Source organism: Lepisosteus platostomus, chromosome 7 (assembly GCF_059453375.1).
Source record: "Lepisosteus platostomus isolate fLepPlt1 chromosome 7, fLepPlt1.hap1, whole genome shotgun sequence".
NCBI classification, from domain to species: Eukaryota; Metazoa; Chordata; class Actinopteri; order Semionotiformes; family Lepisosteidae; genus Lepisosteus; species Lepisosteus platostomus.
In genome coordinates, this window is record NC_142617.1 from 57,043,810 (window position 1) to 57,062,657 (window position 18,848).

An 18,848-nucleotide genomic window follows, 5' to 3' on the forward strand; every position below is an offset into this window, starting at 1 on the left:
AAAAGTTGGGCTTTGAAGTTTTGACCAAAATAAAAGCATGTTGTTTATAAATCAGTGTCCTTTGATCTGAAGTTTAAATGTTATTCATGTTGGGAGATGTTACTTCCATTGTGGGAATCTCTTGTTTGCGAGAAAGTTCTAACAGACTAAACTCTGGTTTGGATTGTGAAAAAAACTGACATGTATGAAAAGGCAAATGTTTTTCCCAATTTGTATGGAAAATACAGATTTGTGCACATTTGTTAGAAGATACCATTACATAACTTTAATTTGTTGCGATTGTTGTGGGTATGTTAAAAAATACTAAACAGGGAAATTAACAAAAATCAAACTGTATGAATGACTTTAATGTGCCTCATCTAGAAATAGAACTAAAAAAGGTTACACATAAGAGGAGGGCATTCAACCCATCTAGTTCATTTGGTTGTTAGCAGATAACTAAACGAAGGATTTCATTCAACTGTTTTTTGAAAGAAGGCAAGATAGGCATTGCTGTGTAGCTTGTACCATATTCCACCAGTCTTACCAGTGTGTAAATATAGAATAGTAAGACATAAGGAGCAGAAAACCACAAAGGTTAAACAGAGGATATATTTTTTATTAAAGTATAGGGATACTCAGGCTGTATTTCAGAACATAGAGGGAATCATAGAACAATAAATGCACTACAGTATTTCAGTCCATTGTTCTGCTCCATCCAGGAAGAAGCCAGTTGGGAAGAAATCTCATATTCCAAAAAGATAATCCCAGACTGAATAATATCAAACCATATTTACAGTATTTTAGTTTTGAAGGAGTTAATTTTTTGGAATAGAAGTTTGCAAAGATGAGGAGCTTCTGTACTAAATGAGCCCTATTTTGGAGCAAAAAAAAATCCATAAGTGAACCATTTTGATGTGTTGCACCACATTTGCAAATGACTGAGGAGGGATTTATAAGTGTGAAGAAGGTGTAAATAACAGATCACCTTTCTATTGAAAAAAAGTCTCCAAATTGAAGGAGTAAACTGCACAGATAGATGAATCCTGGATCAGAGGGCCACCGACAAAGGTAACAATTATGAGCTTAGAGAAATTACCTCAGGTTGCATTGTTTATATAATCAAAGGGAAATCTTCGCTTGGTTGACTACAAAGAGGTAGGTGTGAGAAGCAAGCATTTAAATCAATAGTTCTATTCAAGGACAGAAATGCTGTGAATACATTTGTAGAATGTTATATTCTCTTCAAGGGGGAGGGGGTTCTAAAACTACCTGATTTTTAAATTGCATTACACAAAGAAATTCAGAAAAACATCAGTCAGCTATAGTTACAACTTAAGGACACTTTATTTGATTTGAGTGCCAAGGGAAGAGAATAAGTGCAGCATCATGGAAAAGATCCCTGTGTTTTACAAGGTTGCATTTATGTGGTCAGAAAGATGAGATTCTTAATCCAAGGGATGTCTGAGCCATTTTTCTCATTGCTTTTCATTCAGAATTTTCAGAGTGGGAGCACAACATCAACCTTCATAACAATCAGAAAAATGTGTAAAAAACAAATAAAAAATCAACTTTAATCTTTAAGAAAAAAAATCTTCTTAAATGTAAATATTTATTTTCTGTTAATCTCCACACCATTAGATTATACATCTATTGCAGTCTACAATACGCAATGTGTAGATCTGCAACAGATGCTTTGCATCAAGATTGATACATTTCTCTCATAAAGCCTGGACAAGCATGTGCGTGTTCAATGGCCTCTAAGGGCTAGATGATTATATATATGATACAAGTCGCAAAAACAGCATGTGCACCAACAGTTGAAGAATAGAGTGAGGTAGGAATTAAGTACTCATGCCATTGATTGCTAATTTTTATAAAACATTTTGCCACATCAGGATGGGCTACAGAAAAGCCTTTGTTTATTGCTAAAGAGGACTTGTTTTCACAGAGGTGTTTCTCCCCTTGAGGCAACGCTCACACCAGCTTAGTCTGTTGCCATCGTCAGCCAACTATGGTGAGCACTAGGCTCCTTTGTGGTCAACTGGCCTGCAAGCGATAAGTTTAGTTGAGCTGAGTACTAACATTTCTGATGCAGTCAGAATTATTATTTTTTCTTGGTTTTTAATAGGCTTGATATTGAACATGTTAAATCACCTCATCACCTTTGCCAAATTGACTCACTCGCTAATGAAGTGATTGGAATAAACAGTAGCATACACCACCCAATGTCTATCTCTTCCAGAGTTTCACTTGTTTTCAAGTGACAATTTCACATGTTGCCTCTCAGGGAAGACTTCACAGTCCCCTTCTTCTCATTTGGTCTTCATTTAGGTCTGCTTGCTAACCCTTCATTAAACGCAAGGCACTTGAGCATTCAATTAGACTCACTTCATGTTGTCTAATCACAATCTTAACTTAAATAACTAACTGCTTACGCTTCACCAAGTTCTAGATATTCACTAACAACCAACAACTCTCTGATCATGACTTTGGCTGATCCTGTTTGGGCAGGTACACCCTTTTTGTAACCAACACATGTCCCCAATATGGCAGCTGCCAGTCTTTTGCCAATCTCTTGCTTCTCACACTCTCCAAGTCCACCTAGGGACTCAGGACTCAGCCTGTGCCATCTAGACATCTCACAGCTGTGGGGAGAAGGTACCCTACTGCCTTGTCAAAACACTACCCCACTCTTACGGATGCTAACACCTCCTGTCAGCCCTGGTTCAGTTGGCCAACTTCCTTACCTGCACATTTAAACCCGATTGAGCCTGGCAGACTACCTCCCAGTCTGCCTATCCAAAATCTTCATGGAAAACATGTAATGACCTCAAAAATATATATATATATATGTTTTATTTTGTTCTTCTAAGAACATATCAGCATAAATCCATTTTAGTTTATTCTGATAGAATACACAATTGTAAAGGAATGTGATTTAGTTTGACTACTGGTTGAAACCCATCTTACACATAACCACCATCTTATTGTCATTTTTAGGAAAATACTCTTTTCATATATAAAAATAAATTAAAGTTACAGACAATAAAGAGTCTGCATAATTGGGATAAAGAAGAGCTAAGGAAATAGAACACAGCTGCTACTAGTGCCCCTCTAAAACAGTATCTAGAAAGAAGTAAAAGAACAGACAATTATCCAAAGTCTAGATAAAGTGCATACTAGTAATTTATAGTTATGGACAAAATATTTAGAGCATCAAACACAAAACATATTTAATGGAATAATAAGATAAAACTTAATGAGAAAAGATGTAAATGTTGGTAAATTGCCACAAGGAAACTCCTGTTTGTTTTCTGGTAGAAAGGTTTAAAAATCAACTTTCGGTGATTGTGGAGTATTTCATTATTGGTTCTTAGAAACTAGGACTACACTTCCTAATGTGACTATACAGTGCTGCAGTTCATTGAGCTTCACATTAACATTAAAGTTCAATATACAGAAGTGTTAGATTAACATTTAAAAGATTTAGATTCTGTAAACCCTCAGCAAAATGCAAGCAATCAATTGACTTTTAACCCTGACTTATCAGTTTCTCCAGTCAAACCTTCCACTACACCCACTAGACAAGGTCAGTCTTTATTGGTAATTATGATAGACTAAGTTTCATATAATAGTCTTTTGTCCACAGTGGAATGACATAGGTCAACTGCACACTCTTACTAGACTTTCATCGTAGGTAAGAATGTACTCCTTTTTCATAATGAGGGAAACATTACAGTTTACAGAGTATCACTTTATTGAGGTGGTACTGTCACTTCAGTTAACCCATATTGGAAATGTTCTTCAGAATAGAATAAGAAGAAACATAATACAGAATTGAGCCTAATGGCTTAGTCAAAAGAGGGTGTCATTGTTACACAACTCGGGGGATTTCTTCCTGAGCCTCATCGAGTGTGATTTGAAAAGCAAAATGGAATTTCTAACAGAAGATAATGTTGGTTGTCTAAAGTAATACACATAATCTTAACATCTGCAATGCAGATCCATAATGAGAGCTTTAGAAATCTGAAATAATCACATTTTTCTTAGCACGTGTGGATTAAATCCAACACAGACAGTTTAGTAAAATCAGTGTCTGCACACAGAGTGCAGGAGTTCAGACAGACAGAGAGACACATCAAAGTCTGCACCTCTTCATTTAAAATGTTGATTACATTATACGTATGCTCACAAATACAATAGTAGTTTTTTAGGCTGTCACTGCATTTTATTTACTATGATTTAATGCACAATTGTTATTGATATGGTGACTTTTCTTTAAGGGTTCACTTTACAATTAAATGCAACCCCTATGCAAGGGAACAGTGGTTACAGTTTGATGTTTTGCAATGACAGAAGGATAATCCAGCTGTTCGTTTGCAAAATGCAAAAGCCACTTTCTGACTTCATTGCAGCAGCGCTACAGACAGCTTACAAGAGGCTCATAGATCTGATATGGTTTGGCCTGCCCTTGATAAGGGTCCTGCCCCAAAACCGCTTAAAGGATTAATTCCCAATGATTTCCTTTAACCACAAATCCAGCAATTAATTATCTTAACTCTTACTTACAGACTCAAAACTGTAAGACAAATAATATCTTTAATTGATTCCACATATTTTTCTAGTAACCTATATATAGCTCTGCGGTGATGTTAAATTAATGTTCCTTTCTGCAATTCTTTCTGTCTCTTTTTGGCACTCTCTGCATGTCTAATTTTCTTTACTAATCCCATAATATCCTGACATCGCTGAATATCACACAAAATCCACTGAATATTGAAACATCTATCTTTTGTATTATCTTTCTGTGACAAGGGTCCGTAGAAAAGGTACAGTAATTGTTTCCATAGGTAGCATCTTTGCCTGTGGGCCAGGAGGTCGCAGGTTAAATCCCTGTTTAAGGACACCCTGGGCCTGCTCTATCAACAAACAAGCCATCCCAGGATGAGATGTAATTTCCCTTCTGCTTTATGGGTCATTCAGATCCCTGGGTTGTTGTCAGTGTGCTCCCCTATAAAGATACCATCAGTAATACAAGAAAAACTAAGGTAGTGCACCAGTTCTTTTAAAAAAATCATCTTCTGGCTCTACAGATTACTTTCGGTTTATGAGAGATTGTGTTGCAAGTAAAAACGCTACAACACCATATCAGATTACAGTACATGCATTAAAAATACAATACTTAAACAGCCCAACTGTTCAATTAAAAATATGTAACTTCCCCCCGAATACTCCCCCCAAATTTTTCACCACCTTAATTGTTTCCTGAAACATGAAATCTCAGCATGGAATGAGGCTAGACACTGGGCACACTGCTTTTACAACATGATAATAAAAGTGTGTGTTTCAATAGCTACCCAAATTTATGATAGTGGTGCATTGCAGTCGCTATCAACAGGATTCCCCTCATTAAATATCACAGGATGCCCTGGCAGTGAAACAGTGTATATTACACATAAAAAATCTGTGTATCTTTTTCCAGCCCTTCTCATCATTCCCTGAAATCTGTTCAATACAAAGTAGTTAAGTCTTTTAATTTGGGAAGAATAGAAGCAAAAGATGTGTCTTATAGTGCTTAGGATCCAGGAAAAAATGCACATCAGAGAAAAGTCATCTTTTAATGTTTAATAATGAATGATGTTGACATATCAGTAAAATTGCAATCTGACTGAATTTTATAAGGCTATGTAACACTACAAAACAGGAAAACATTCTATATCATTACAGGCTTAAAGAGCATAAATCTGAGAATAATGTTTTACTTAATGTCATATAAAGGAGTGTTTGTTGAACATGCACGCTCTGAATAATGATAAAGATGATGATGGTGGCAATTTTTTCCCTTTGTTAAGAAAAAGAAGGGGAGCTCTGCTTGGCCTTCCCTCACTTTAAATCTGGGTCTCATGGTCTTTTCACAGGATTGAATGGGAATACAATAAATTGGATCCCTTAGGGGCTTGAGTGAATCGAAAGTTCAGCTAGGGACACCTCAAACCAGGTCTGAAGAGAGGCAGGAGGAGACAAAAAAGTAATACTTTTGGAACTTTAGACACTTTGCCACAATTCTAAACATATACAGTAAATGCAGAGATAACAAAGATTTCACTCCAATGATCACATTCCATTACATAAAACATAAATATTTGCAAGAAAATTAGTAAACAGCAATTGACATATATCTTACATATGTATATATAAAAATATATGAACTATCCATCTTACAATAAGGATCAAGTGATGAGTTTATCCCAGTTTTTAAGAGTGCTGGAACAGCCCAACATTTTATGAAGGTGTAGTTTTGTACAGTGTAAAGACACAGCTTCTTTCAACAGATAGATCCTATTTGGAATTTTTTGGCAAAAATTCGGCATTTCTTTGCGCTCGACGTAAAGTGAAAACTTTCAGGTAGCATGACGTATGAAAAGAACATTTTAGAGGGAGAGGAGCAAAACAGCATGAGCTCAGGCCTGGCCAGCAATTTCAGGAGTTATATAATATGAAACATTCATTTGGATTCAATGTAACATCCCAACACATGTTATTGTTTGCTGCCAAACAGCTATTTAATTAAGAACAACAGTAAATCCAAGGTAGATGCAGTGCCAGACTACTTGGGAACATGTGTCCCATTAATATCCCAGGTCTCAACTACTGTACTGTGCTTGTCACAACCTTGTTTAAAGCAGAGAATTGTTTTCACCTTTTCTTACAGAGTATTGAGTTCTCGAAGAAATACTCAAATCCCCAGCTGCCTTACTATAAAACAACACTTTAAGAGATCTGAGGGGAAAAAAAGCAATTTAGTCTAAAACTCAATTTAGTCAAATGAGATCAAAAATCGTGTGACAAGAATTTATAATAAAAAATATAATGATTGCATATTTAATCCTTAACAGACAAGGTAAATGTAAGGACACAAGATAAAGGCAGTCAGATATGAATTGTATATTGCTCATGAACATACAAAGACATTACAGACACACAGGATTTTTTTTTGTTATTCTTCACCCATAAAATAAGAATATTTATTTTGTCTACGTCTAGTCTTCTTTTCCTCATTCTCAAAAACACTAAAAATCAAAACAGTTTGGAACTTGGAGCAGAATCGAAAGAAATCACTTGTCATTGTAAAGTATTACAGATGTGAATCAGCCTTACTAGAAGAAAGAAAGAAAAAAGCCAAAATCAAGGTTTTCAGATGAATGTCAGTTTATTTACCACTGTGATTTTCAATCCAAATTTGCACTTTGGAACACTAAGGAAATCAGTGATAAAGACTTTAGCAAACACACAAAAATATCTCTACGTTGGATTAGGGTTTTTTAAAAGGGCTTTTATTATTGATTTCACGTAGGAAGGAAAATTTCACTATTTTAAAACATCTACTTTGATATGGATCCTGCAGGCAGATTTATGTGGCAGAATATTGCTATCCGCAGGATAGAAGCTCTGCGTGAGATCTGTGTTACTCACTCCCACCTTTCCTGCTAATATCCCTCCTTCAGTTCACTGCCATTCTCACAACACAATTTCACGAGGTAAATCACAACCTGACCTTAACTCGTGTTTCGTGCATTTTCAACAATTAGAACGATCTTTTCCTTTTTATCAGGTAATCTATCTGGCTTTTTGTCACACAGGGAACATGTCAATAGGTCAGTCAAGCCTGCGGATTCAAAGCTTTTTCTCACTTATGGGTATTTCTTCAGGGTTCTGACTGAAAACAGAATATGGCAAGAGCTGTCAGAAGATTATTGCTGCACGAGTAAATAAAACTTTATATTTGTACGGGTTATTCCTTTGTTCTGGTCCTAAACAACTCTTTTGGCATTTCCCCTATGCCATTCAATTCATTTAATCTTCTCCCAATTAAATTCATGCATCTCTTTTCCTTTCTCTCGTGCTACATTTCCGCTTGCCTTTTCCAAAGCTACTCAGTACTTATTTTCCTTGGCTCCCCCCTCTTTTTATTTTTATTATTAGATCTCTGTGGTCTGAGGTTTCCTCCTTTTTCTCCCTCTATCTCTCCATCTCTCTCTGTTAGCCCCAACAACTGTCCTTCCCCCACCCAGAACCAGAGCACCCCTCCCACTCTCTCAATCCTCGTTACAAAACTGCTAACGAAACTAGAAAGCACCCTCACATCCAGATTTGAAAAATCCAGATGTTTTAGTCTTTTTTTACTATAATGAAAACTCTTCATTCTTCCGTAATGATCCAGAGAGAGACTTGCTTTTATATGGGAGGATTAAACTTATGGCAATAAATGTTTTCACTGGAAGACGTTTGGTCGGTGTGCAATCCCAGCTGTGTTTCTTCAACAACGATACACTTTACTTGTAAAACAAGTTCATTAGTTACTCAACACTCTTTTGGCTTTCTGACTTGGAATTCTTGATGACACTTTCTCCGCCCTGCTCCCTCCCACTCTCTCAGCCAAGCCTAACCTCAAAACCTCCCACCACGAAAGGCTTCAGGTTTCTGTGCAGCCGGCCTGTGTGAGAGTGAATCCTAATGTTACAGACTTGGGAGTTACATGATTAGTCAGTGAAAAGTTTTCTTTTTAACCTTTCAGTGCTGCCTGCCAAGTCAAGTCAATTTCGTTTGAGGCTTTAACTGTAGAAGTAGGCCCTAATCCCCCTTTAATCTGCAGCGTGCTCTTGACATCATGGAAATACCTCCACAAAGCCAATGTCATCATATGAAGCCATTTAACTGTTTCACTGACACATTGGGCACCAAATCAGGAAACACTCCCAGTGCTATTTTCACAGGCTGCTGTCCAAAGAATTTCCCATAAAATAATGAGTTCATCTTGTGTCACTTCTCCGTTATAAGTTATTTATATTGAATTTATCTCTGTGTGCCAAAAGAGCCATTGGAATGTGCACTGGAGTATTTGAGAGTTCTCAGCTCCTAATGGGGTCTTCTTTATCAAATTCCCATGTCTAGGAGTGAAGGGCTATTTTATTTTGTGGTTGATGTGAGTACTGTTGACTTCCCAGGAAAGTCAGAGGGGGGATTCATGTTGGCCAGTGCAGAATAACTACTACAGAATAACCTATACTGAGCAGAGCTGTAGTTTGCACTCTTTTAGCATTAGAGATACTGTATATGTATGACCAGAGGTAGTTGGACAGAACTCCCTCTGTTCCAGCCAAAATGTGGATCAGAGACAGCTGACTGCATTTTGATATGAATTCATACTTGATTCCCATATAACTTACATCACCGTCTATGAAATTGAGAATTATTTGAGTCCACTGCACAGACATAGGAGACCATGTGTTCCCCAGCCAGGATATTGATCTGCTATGTCTCAGTTATGTGACCCAATAGATTTGCAACTTCCTTTCAAGCTTCAGAGGGTGGATTCATTGTTACAGGCTCAAGCAGGTTAAGTAAGTAAAATAGAGCATACGTAGTGAAGACTTTAGCCATATGTGGGGAAGACATACTAAATGACTGGCCTAATAGTCACCAAACTGAAGATCAATAATAGCATGGATGTGTCCACATATGTCCACTAAAAATAGGAAATTTTACACATATGGGTGACTGTCTTGTAAAAGCACAGAATCAAACTACTGAGATACCTATAGTGAATCCTGGAGAATGGACTGTTGAGTTTAGATATGATTCTCTGTTTTCAGAGTATATTTTAAGTCTTATAAAATAAGATCACTTTATTGGCCATATACAATTTATTGTATTAGAAATTTGTCTTTTCACATACCCCAACTTGCTCTGTATGAGACATAGACAGGGAGAGAAGCTTGGGGTCAGAGTGCAGGGTCAGCCATTTATGCAGTGCCCTTGGAACAGTTGGGGTTAATGGCCTTGCTCAGGGGCCCAACGGAGTAGGATTCCTCTGCAAGCCACAGGATACGAACCGGCAACCTTCCAGCCACAGGCACAGATCCTTAGCCACAGAGTCACTGCACCACCCTTCAGGTACACTATTAGGTACACTATGAAATTTACCATAAGGTAGTCCTGTTTCCCAACTAAAAACACTAAAACCTTGGCAATTGTTAAATGAGGTGAGCTGCTTTTCTCTTGACATTGCATTCACTGAGTGTCTTGTCTCATTAGTCCCTCACGCAGAGTTTACAGATGATACTAACCACTGATCCTATAATTCTGAAGCTTTGTAAGTTAGCCTAGAGTGGATTGTTTATGGATGCAGGTTTATTTTTTCCAGTGATTAGAAGAGACATTGAGACAAATATTCTTTTTGGCAGAATGGAAATGTACGTAGTACAATAATCATATGTACAATATTTAAAATCATTATTGTTAATAGCCATAAATCATTCTAAACTCACAGGGCAATTCAATTGGGATATTGCCAAGACGCAATAACTGCTAATCATTTAAAGGTAATCTGACAGTTGGAAAATAAATATTATAAATGAAAGAGGCCCAGTATAGACTAGTGGTGACACAAACTGTGGCATTTGCTTCCAAGAGGTTAAATCTGGAGGTGGTTTCATCCCATGGAATGTTTTACCCAGCCGTGTAAAATCCTGAATGTCTAGTGTAGAAATAGCAAAGCAAAAATGTAGATGATTCTTTTTGAAAAAATAATAAGCTAATTGGTTGTTGTGATGGACAAAACAGCTGAAAGATTGTGTTGTGACATGTTGGACAATAGTGTGTTATCAGCATTTGATGGAAGTTAAGTCAGAGACCACTGCTGTGTTTCAATGCTGGGAATGTGAGTTTTTTTAATATGAATCATGGTGAAAGCATCTCATGGCCTGCTTGGATTCCTGACCTCAATATCTTCAAGGCCTCAAAAATGAAAAGCAAGTGCAATTGTAGAAAAATTTGTAGGAGAATTTGGCACTCAGTGCATTGTAGCTCCATCAGGGCAGGCCTGGTGAGTACTGGGATGAGAGGTCTCGAAGTAGATCCAGAGTGCTGCTGTGGGTGGTGTTGCTGGGGCTGTAGGTATACTTTTTCGCTCTGGACCAGGATTTCCAAAGCTCTAATCCAGTACCTCTGTGATGACCCCCTAAGTACGCTGTACTATCGGAGGTGTTGTCCTTTGGGTGAGATGTCAAAGGGAGATCCAGACTACCTGGTCATTATATGTCCCATGGATCTGTTATTACGAGAAGGGCTGTTAAACCTGGTTTCTTGGCTAGGTTCCATTCTGACCTGCCACAATTTGGCATCCCCAGTGTCCCCCCTTAACTCTGTTGGTGAAGCAATTTCTTACTGATCTGCTGTGCAGTGTTGCTACTGGCCACAAATGTCTGTCACATGGATATCTCAGTTGCTAAAGTCTAGCATTGGCTCACACTGGGTTAATCACATTGAGAACAGTTCACTTTTGTTGTGCTGTCTGTTGTCCCAGTATGTTTGGAAATTCAGTTTACATATCTATCCCTCCTTTTACAGGGTGAGATTCATTTTTTACCTCTATTCAGCCCATGTGAGATGTACCAGCAGATATATTTTTGTTGATTCACTGTTGCCTTTTACAGGATGAATAAAAAACTTTTGTTTAACATCTGAGTATAATAAACAAATTTTTCCAAGCTGGAAAACCCCACAGTCTCAAAAGGAAAATGTTCATACTGCTCTGTGACTCAGAATTGTAAAAAAAACAAGTGATAAACTTTGGCAACAGGAATGGTGCAACTTATTTGTTTCTCAAATACTGCATTTTTTAATATAATTAATTCTATTTTTAATATAAAAATACATGTCTGCAAGAAAATGTTTCCTATAAATATAAGGTTATGTTATAACATGTTCTAGAGAGAAGTAAAGAACACAGACATGATAATCAACAAGTAGAGGTTCATTCCACACTGAAAAATAAAAAGTAAGGGTGAAATACACAATGTTTCAGCTTTGCAGACATCTTCAGGTGTGTGTGACATGTTTTCTAATCCTGGTGGCGTTTCCACTCTAATTAAGACAAGGAGATCTGGGAATATCACCACTTGTTTCCACCAGGGAATTTGTAATCCCTGTGGAAGAGCCTGCCTTTGGAATTGACATTGAAGCTGTCCAGGACACTGGTATCATACATCACAGCCCTGGTTATGTACACCATATATGTTTTCTTATTCTTTTTCCTAACATTGCAGGTACAGTATAGTATCAGTAAAATGTAACTGAAAGCATAATACCAATCTTTTACCAGGCGCATGCAAATCTGAACAGAAATATGCCTTCAGAATTACGTGTGGTTTTTAAGATGAACATCATATTCCAAAGATGAGAAGATGGAAGTCTGGTGTTGCTTTCCAAAACCAAGTGTGACCTTGTCATTAATTTTACCTGGGAACTATTTACAAATGTGTAGAATAATATTGAAATAAATCTGAGAGAAGGGAGAGACACTCCGTGTTAAAACTGCATATTTTCTCAGATGTGAAAAAAGGCTGTGAAAAAAACAGTACAGGCATTGTTTCCTCTTAATGTTCACCCAGATTTGCCAAATAGGTCCTACTGTTTGTATAAGAAAGTTAAACTAGTGATAACACTGAAAGCACAGAGACTTCATGTGGTATGTTTACTGAGTCAATTAGTGAATGATAACCTCCCATTGTGCAATCATCAATAAATCAATTGCATTAATGCTATCTTGGAATGTTCTTCCCTGTTTGCTTAAATTTTGTGTACAGTAGTAACCTGCTTGGGAAGGTCACCCTTGAGCCAGATGCTGATAAGTTTTTAATATGATCCTAGCAGGGGCTCTGCAAGTAAGCAACCCAAAAAATAAATCAGTAACAAAAAAGACGGAGATAATCTTGCAAAATGGCAGTGGCAATTCTGGCGTAAAACCTCCAAACCAATAATCAATTCGCCTTTCACTAGACGCTGTTAAGGGCAAGCTGTAGTGGCCAATGCCAGAAACATACATTTTAACATGACAGAGAATGCCGTTTTGCAAAACTGGATATATTCAAAAAGTAATTACTTTTAAAATATTTTTGTCAAGGTGAGCACAGAGACACACACAAAGAATAACAGTTTAAATGGGAATAAATGCATCTCAGGCTTTCTGAGCGACTTTTTACACAAAACTTGTTGTTATTATAAATCAATACTTTCTGGTTTAGGTTCATGCATACATTGAACGCTGTATAAAAATGCAATTCTATCAGAGGATTCAAGTTGTTTACTCAAAACTAAGTTGCCTTGGATAAGGGCATCTGCTCAACAAAACAAATAATAGTTGAATCAGTTGCAGAGCTTTTGAAATATGGCTCATTAAAAACCTAGGCTTGTTGGAGTTTACTTGTCAAACTTCAAAAAATCTCAAATTATTAGAAAATGTTACCATCATTAAAAGTGTACCAAGTATTATGGAACCAGTGAAGATTAACACAATGTTTTGGCTGTTTTTAGCTTTCTTTAGGTGACCTCTAACTCAGCATTGTGTTTCTCCTTTCTCTTTTTCCATGTGGAATTAACCTTTACTTGTTCAACTGCAGCCAGAGACCCCACTCCAGCAGTTATTATTACATTGTTACAAAACATATTACAAAGTTATTTCTAATAGTAATATACCAAGGTTGATATTATCCATTCTCCATTCATTACCTGAAAGCCACAAGGACACTGGGAGCTAACATTAGTATAGATAATAGTAACATTAAATAAATGAGCATGTAACCATGTATAAACAAGGTGTATTTTCACGTATGCATGTGAGGGGTGTTTTGAGAGGTCTTTGCGCATAGTGTGATTTGCATTTCCTATACCTTTGCTGTGAGATATACTGTATTAGAGGCTTTGTCCGAGTCTGGTATTTCATCTATTCACGTATCCTTGCACATATCATAGTGTCTCCTTCTCTCTGCCCGTTGATCGTTTGTGCCTCCTCTGAGTGTGTGCCTCCCACGAGGCCCGTCTCTCCCACATGGGCTGCAAAGACTCTGCTCTCTCTTTCTGCTTCCCAGCTGAAAGCACACAGCTACAGCTCATACTAGGACACCGCCCACCAGCCCCGGAGTATCTCCGTCTACTGGAGGGGGTCAAAGAGTTCACGCGAGGAGGAAAGGGCTTTGGTCTCTGAGGACACGGTGTCTGAACCATCAATCCCCTAACTCAAATACCTCCGGAGCATAAGAGTGTGCGTTGTAAACTGGTTCAATACCACTGGTTGTCCTCTGTCAACATGTGTTATTTTCAAGAGAATAGCGCGTGATCTCTGGAGTTACCTCCTACCTATCCTAACCCTCCCCTAGCAGACTATAGCCATTTGGCCAAGTAGAGTGGATGCCTTATAAATCAATCTTAGTATTTCTGCCCTGCCAGACTGTCAATAAAGGTTAAGAATAAAGCAAATTCTAAGAATCACTGCACTCTCAGCACACAAGTCGAAACATTGTCGAGTACAGATCCTAACAAGAATCAATCATCAGAAGAAGATAGATTAGATCTCTGCACCAGAAATAAAGACAGGGAACCATACTTGAAAATACCAAAATTCACTTACACTTTCCCCATTCTTATCTTCAGTGTTTTCTGCGCAAAGGGTCAGAAAGAGAGTGGGAGAGATGTACTGTAGAAATGTGAAATGTGTCCTGTAGTTGAGTACATAGAAAGAAACAAAATGATTATTGTTAGTTTGATTATCATCATTATGCCTCAAGATGGAAAACATACTTTTTTTGCATATGTGCAATATTCCACTCTTTCTTTCTGCGTCTAAAGCTGCACACAAGCTGGAACAAGCCAACTCATCTCAATGCTTCCAAAAAGCATAGCAATCCTTGCATTACTCTTACTGCCAGGTATGACTTATAAAAAGCCTGCAATCACTTCGAATTTTTAATTCATCTGAGCATTTTCTAAAATCCAAAGTCATTTTCTTTCCACCATTTAGCATGACACAATCAAATTTACAGCGGCTCAATTAAAAACAGTCACAGTCTCCTATGTGGTGTTGTCATGACCCCCAGAGTACAGTACAATAAATCAATGAGGATAATCAGTAAAGGTTTACCATTTTTTGCGCTTGTCATTTCAAATTCAGAAGGGCGATGGCATAAATTTATTCTGTGTAACGAATCAAGAATTACACATTCTACTTGCTTCTCTTCCGTTGTCCCCACCCTCCTTGTGTCTAACCCCCCTCTTCGCTGTTCCCCACCCCCAGCTTCAGCTTCTCATTTACTAGTCCATACGTCTGTATGGGTCTGCTGAAGAATTGCAGCCTGGTGTGAGGTCAGGTGTTATTTATCATGCACGTCTGTGCTAAATTTGACATTCTTAAGGTGCTCCACTGCCATTGTAATTGAGTCTCCTTGTCTTTTCTAGGACACCAGTACATCTAACTATGTCAGGGCACCACACAGCTATATATTACCAACCTCAGTGAGGAAGACAAGGGTGAGTTATCATTCTGCGTCAGCTTAAATGGAAAGAAGGAGATACATCTGGAAAGACAGGGCCTCTCTATAAACATAGAAGGGTGTTACAAAGGCGTCCGTCTGGCACCACAACAAAGGCCAAAGGAACTTCACACATTGTGTAAAACTGCAATTTGAAGAGCATCGTGTTAGTTTTGGATTAAGCAGTTTGTCACAAGGTAGAGCAAATACCTTTTTTTAATATTGCATGACAGAGCATTTCAGATGGGAAAGAGACAGGAATAATGGAAAGGTATACCTTACTTCTTTGAGCTGTGATAAGTTAGATGCATGTTTAAAAATGGATGGGCAGATCGTTTTCTTTTCAATCTAAAGTGTAAGAGACACAGTACATACACTATGCCATTTAAAGAAACAGCAGTTTCTTTCGGAGCTGTTTTACACACTGTCACGTGACATGGTTGAATTCTGCAATGAGACATGCACAGTTTTTGCTTGGCTGTACACAGGACCGATTAGGAGTTGATTAGATTTCCTTTCCCTTGGCTGTGTTGTGACTTAATCAGTGCAAATTTAAATTTTATAGGTCAAGATCACAGCTGGGTCACAGAAGATCAGCCCCACCCCTCGCACATGGTTGACATTTATAGACCAAAAGCCTGGTACGCATTTGCAGAGGTCATCAGAGAGTAAACACCTATTAATGGTTACCTGGATAACTAGCAGATAAACAGGTCATGGCAATGATTAACCCAAGCAGGCAGGGTTCAGGCAACTGTAGACCTGAACACAAAATGTGGAGGGAAGCATTTTTGTGCTGGTGCAAAAGGGGGCATGCATAATTGTTTTTGGACTGTGACCTCTGACTTGTGATGTGTGACGGTGGTAACACCAGAAGGTGCAGCACACCTCTCCAGCACATCTGAGATCCCAGAGCCATGTAGACACTCCAGTGGCGGAGAGGCAATAAAACAGGCCTGATGACAGGGATTAGAAAAGGCATGCAGGTACAGAGTGTGTCGAAAAATACCTGCCTGTTTGTCTTGGGTTCACAAGGTCATTTCCAGCCTAAGGAAAAAGGAGCCTGTGTGCAAACACAGGCTGTGGCTTAGCAGAGAGTTTACAATCCTGAATTTTACCCACAGGAGCTAGATAGAAAAGGAAGGATTAAAAAGAAATGAACAAGTATTCAAAAACTTTAAAAATATATGTGTCGGTACATGGACCTTTCCAGTTAGAAAACGTGCATGTGCTGCTCCTGCTTCAAGTTGACAATGCAATCTACAGCTAGCAGAAGGTTAATTAATTATCCTGTATATGTATGCATGCAGTTATGCACTTATATACGTAGCTTCATTTAGTGTATGTTACTCTGTTTTATTAATTAAGAGGTGTGTACCCAGGTTGCAATCGGGAAGCAGTAAAACCAGACAATTGAAAAATAATCTTCTAAAAACCCACACACATATTTTCATTTTCATGTTTATTAATTTGTTATTTTTTCTTTAAACCAATTTTCATGTCAGAAAATTCTGAAGTCTTGGGATTATCATGGTCAGTAAAGTGTTGTATTTTATCTTAGGTGAAAGGTAAACACTGCCCCTGCCCCTGATGTACAGTATAATTTCTGTAGGAGAGCTCAGGTTAACCTATACTGTATATGTCCTCTCCATACACCACACACATTTGTCTGTCCTTTGGTGGTCTCTGAGCAACATGGGGGAATCATAAGCATTAACAGAATCTGACATCTTTGCTCTCATGAAAACCTGCATTTGATTTTGCCAAAATATGAAGCCTTTTCTCACTCTTCACCCTTATGATACTGACACTTGAGTAATACTTCAGGGCTTTTGCAAGCTGATTTCATCATGAACCATTTCAACAGGTGATCATCCATAACCTCCTGCGTTTAATCCTGACATCTGCAGCATGCTAAAAGAAGCTTTGAGTGGTAACAGAAGCTCATGGTTCCTCTTCAGTGGAAGTTTCTGGAGGCTACAGGTAAGAAAGTCTGCCTCACACTATCATGTGAAAGCCTTTGAGGAACATTCTGAGTCCTGCCACATTGAACAAAACATTACAAGTAGGAGTGCTCTGCTTTCCCACCACGTTTCTGCACACACACAGAAAATATTAGGCCCTCTGCAGCAGGTCCATCTGCAAACCCCTGCTCAATCCACAAGGCCTAGGGACCCGGTACCACCATCTTTCTGTCTGCTCAAATCTGCACTTTCTATGGTGTGCCATCGGCACCAAGGCTGTTCTTAAATGGAATTTCCATTGAATCAATTGCAGAACAGGGGAGATCTGGCACTCTGTGCTCCAAAATCTACACTTGTGACAGACATCCAGCATCATTCACAATGCACGCCCCACAGTGGCTGTATGCAAAGTGTCCTTAATTGGATTAGTGATACATCTCTCACTGACAACACTGTAAGCTCTAGAGGACCCAGTGGGTTTCAGGGGTCACTTGTACAGGACACATTGAAGGGGTTGAGGCCACCTTAACAGCCCCCCCAGACTCTGGCAGTACACTGGGGTAATAGTCAACTAATACTCAGATTCACAGTGCCAGGACTATACAGTTCATTTTGCTCTCTGAAACCCTGTTTTCACTGATTGAGCAACTAGGATGCCCCAAAGGCTCATTTGAGAACTGGAACTGCAGGATCCTGAATGTAACCTCCATCACTTCCATACCGCATTTTGGTTATGAACAGATTTGTAGAACGCAGAATCTCAGTGCGATCTGGCACTATTAACTGTAGGTGGGGTATTATAACAAACAGTATCCTGAGGAGCTGCTCGGTTCTTCAACATATATTCAGTTAATAACTGAGCCTTCATTCAGTTATACTCTCCCTGGAGGTCTTACAGCCCAGCACCTCAGTATAAGTCTCACACGTCAGCCGAGATGCCTTCCAGTGCTACTCAGATACGACACATGGAGAGCACAAAAAATTGTTTTATATTGTAAATCAATGGCAGAATGACTAATAGGACATAATCCACAGAACAAAAAAGCAGCATTCATGAAAAGATACTTTCAAAGCATGCAATGTCATAGCTCAAAGACAACTGAAAGTGCTTGATGACAGAGTACTGTAACATGTAAATATGTAAACATGTTTTGCTTTGCCTATAAAGCAACATTTTGAAAGATGTTTCTTTTAAAGTGGGGTTAATTTTCAACAGAAGTACATAAAAGCTGATTTAACACTTACAAAATGTAAGTACTCTGAAATAATGTTAAAACACATTATCCTGTGGAAGTGGCATAACCAATATTCTCACACTGCTGACTTTGATTTGCTTATTTTAAAAGGGAATTTTTTTTTCTTTGTGGCACAAGTGCACTTCCAGTATGTGTTCAAGCTTTGTTTCTGTTCAGGACCTCGGCATTTAACCTTTGACACTCTACGCCCCCGTTCCATTCATTTCTGAGTTCTGGGTGTGAGCACAAAACATCTGGAAATTCCAGCAAAAGCCAACTGCAGTGTGAAGCTGGTGTTGCTT